Below are 3947 nucleotides of genomic sequence, written 5' to 3' on the forward strand. Positions count from 1 at the left end.
GTAGCAGCAAGAGCTAAGGTGAGTGTCCGAGAGAAGGTTCTGGGAGCACGGCTGGTCATCTACAGAGGATTATTTAGGGAGTCAGGAAATTGCTTTGGCTAGAATTTTCTCTAACTTCAGACTCGCCTTTCCAGAATGATACAGCAGGAGTCCTGCTGGGTAGTGAGTGAATCAAGTGGCTTCGGCTGTGCTTCCCCATGGAATTGTCCTGCCATTCTGATTGGGAATGTCTCCTAGCGATGAGCTCAGTGGGTGTCTGAGGAGTTTCCTAAGGAAGGGGGCTGATTCCACGTGTTAGGGGCTGGTGGCCGCAGACAGACCACGCGAGGGCTCTGCGGAGAAGGCCCCGTCCCGGGTCTCCCACGGGAGGGGTTCCAGATTCAAGAGGGCAGGCCCAGGTTTCCTTTGCTTCCGAGCCGGCTTGGGGCTGTTCGGCTTCAAAGGAAAAACACAAACATGAGGAGACGGGTCTTTGGCTTTGGTCACCATTTTCTTACTGGTAGCTGGGAAAGAAAAGACAAGTTGGCTTTCTAAACGATTTAAAATGGTCCAAGGACGCTTCTTAGTGACAGGAAAGGAAATACACACACACACACACACGCACGCACACACACACATCCCTACATACATAAACACACGTATATACACCTACGTGGTTGGCATTGCAGCTCTGAATGGGCACAGGCTTTGGACCCAGCGAGGCCTGGGACTGACTCTTCCCTCCTTCTCTCTCCTTCCTCCCTCCCTTCCTCCCTTCTTTCCTTCCTTCCTTCCTTCCTTCCTTCCTTCCTTCCTTCCTTCCTTCCTCTCTCTCTCTTTCTCCCTTTGAAAATCCATGTGTGACAGATCTGGTAAATGCTTCTAGGGGATATGCTGGAAAAGGTTCATGGCTCAGCCATGCTGGAAGCACAGAGACTTCACATTGAGAGCATGAACAGATGATTAAGCATGTGTATCTATATCCCTGCAGATTATATATATCTGCATTGATTCGGTATGTCAGCACCCACGTGTCTCTATGAGTCTGTGCATATGCGACAGGAGAGACACACAGAACCCATGTCTTCCAGTCTCCTGTATTTTCAGATGCGGCCTAGAAAAACTGGTTGACTTGTCCCCCATGGCTGGTTCCTGGCAGATACGAATCAAGAACTCACCTTCTGGTTCCCAGGGCCATTCTCTCCTTCTACTCACATACATGCATGCACACGCATGCGCACACGTGCACACACACACACACACACACACACATCCCATGCTGCTTTCTATTCTTCCAAAAATGACATCTGGTCCGGAATCACATTGCACAATGTAGTTCTTTCTTTCTTTCTCTGTGTGCTCTGTGACTCTTGCTGCCGAAGTGTTTGCACTGTGATTCTGCCCTCTGGACTTTCTCAGAAAGAAGGGAATAATGGCGAGCGATGGGTCAGGCCCTCTGGGGAGTACAGCCTGTTCCGCTACGGGGAGCAGAGATGTGCTGGGTTTCAACGCAGCCTGGGCCTTGCGGCCCCTCGGTATCCAGAGCCCTTCTGGTCTCTGTTTAACACACCAGTGCTCTAAATATACAAACTGTTTGTAACCAAAGTCAGTTTTTTGGAAAACCTGGGGTCCCCTTGCTTTGGAGGCAGGTGAGTGTGGACCGGCTAATGGAACCGGATGGGAAATGGCCGTGCCCGAATGTTCTGGCAATACCCTGAGCAGTGGCCCTTGAGAGTTTCTGGAGGCACAGCACAGACTTCCTGCCTCAGGTTTGGGGCCTCAGCATGCCCCCGAGGCTGTCCCCTCTGCACACCTGTGTCTTCCTGGGACATAGGAGCTGTCTCTTCCATTGCTTCCTTGATCATGGGTTCTGCCAACAAGGCTCACAACCACTCCCTGTTTTGGAGAATGTCTGGTGAGTTCTGCACCAGGCACACATTATTACAACAATCCTTGGAGGGTGGTAGTTTATCCCCCTTTTCAAGTCAGGAAACTGAGGCTCAGAGAGATTAAGTGATTTGCTCGCAGATTTAAAACCCAGGTCCTTGTAACTCCATTAAAACAACCTTAGTTGCTCTCCTGGTGCTTAGACTCAGGGTTTCTGGAAAAGTCAGAGACAAACAGAGCTTGGGGCCTCATGATACCATCTCGTCTCTTGTCCACCACGGACCCACCAGGCGTTGCCCTCATGTGGGGTCGGGAAAGTCCTTTTGTGGGTTTAGAGGGACTCAGCGAGGGTAGAGGGAGGGGTTGCTTTTCCCTCTGGTACCGTCCCAAGCAGCTCAACGTGTCCCCATGGAATGCAGTCTTATGGATTTTTTTTTTTTTTAGCCTAAATCAGCCTCAAGTTAAAATCACCTGATCAACAAATATTTCGGGGCTAGATTTAGCTTCTTGAAGGAAGTGATGGTGTTTTATTCATCTCTGTGTCCCCAGTGTCTCACACAAAGTAGAATTTCAGTAAATGTTTGCTCAAAGAACGGAGAAGTACCCCCTCTGTGGCAGGCACTGGACAAGGACAGTGGGGAATAGAGATGAATAAGATTCAGACCTTCCTCCCAGGAGCCCCAAACCTAGGTCGGAAGAGAGAGTGCTATGGATTGAATGTTGATGCTCCCGACGCTATGTTGCAATCTCGATAGGATGGTTTTGGGAGGTGGGGCCTCTGGAAGGTAATTAGATTATGAAGGTGGAACTCTCGTGAATGAGACCCATGCCCCCGTCAGCAGAGGAAGGTGTGAAGACACAGCGAGAACAACCCAGGAAGAAGGCCCACGCCAGAGCCCACCATGCTCACACCCTGATCCCCGCCCTCCAACCTCCAGAGCTGAGAGGAAGAAACCATCATTGTTGTTGAAGTCATCCTGTCCGTGCTCTTCACTATAGCAACCCAAAGTAAGGTGGAAGAGAAGACACACTTGCACGTGGAAAATCCCTTAACAGTGCATTATCCCACGTTAGGGGTCAAATGAGTTTTACTCTCAGAAAATTCAAAAGAGAGAAAGATTCCCTGGGGTCAGAGGCCTCCTGGTGGATGTGAGGAATCCGGATTAAGGTGGAGGCCTAATTTGTGCGGCAGAGTCCTAACCAAGGGAAGAACTTCTTGGCATTCAGAGCCATTCAGCAGAGTTGCAGAGGGCCTGTGGGGCAGGATCTTTCTCTCTTGCTGACAGGATTCAGGAGACAAGAAGGTGGGAAAAGTGTGTGTGTGTGTGTGTGTGTGTGTGGTGTGTGCACTAGGAGAAAGATCCGACCTAATGATTTCTTCTGTGTCCACGTTCCTAGTCCCAACATTGAATCAGAGGAGGTTTCCAGCTTTTTTTTAGAACCAAAACCCAAACCAAAAAATAATATCCACACAAGGAACTCAAGGACTCTTCTAGAATGTTGAATAGAATTCCCTCATGCTTATTTCCATTCTCTGTTGCATCTGCTGTAAAATTCTCAGTCCCAGATGGGACTTGAGAAGGGGAAAGGAACCCCAGTCTCAATGGATGATACATTCTCATGGATACATTCTCATGGTGGCATCTCTCAGAGCTGGTTGATTTCACTTCAATGAGGATACTGGAGCCCTCTTGTGCCTCCAAAGGATCTGCTCTGGTTGAGCATACTGTAGTCCTGTGGGATGGGGGCATGGAGCCAGGGGAGTGGGGGCTCCGAGCTGGAGATAAAAGCCTAAGTCCCATGGGACTACTGCACTTCCTGTCCGGGAGCAGAGGAAGGATGACCCTGGGCTTTCAAAGCCACCTTGCTTGAGGATCACTCATGGAGCTCACTCAACCTCCATGGCTCCTTTGCAAGGGCCCCACCTGCCCCTCCCTGAGGAACTCTGGGGGCCCGAAGCATCCTCCCACCGTGAGGGAGATATCTACCTTACAGGTGAGGGATGGAGCCCTGTGGGATTCACTGTATTTGCTCGAGGCTCCACACTGAGTGTGGGGTCTGGTTTGAGGATAAATCAAATC

This window comes from Phoca vitulina, unplaced genomic scaffold (genome assembly GCF_004348235.1).
Source record: "Phoca vitulina isolate PV1807 unplaced genomic scaffold, GSC_HSeal_1.0 scaffold42, whole genome shotgun sequence".
NCBI classification, from domain to species: domain Eukaryota; kingdom Metazoa; phylum Chordata; class Mammalia; order Carnivora; family Phocidae; genus Phoca; species Phoca vitulina.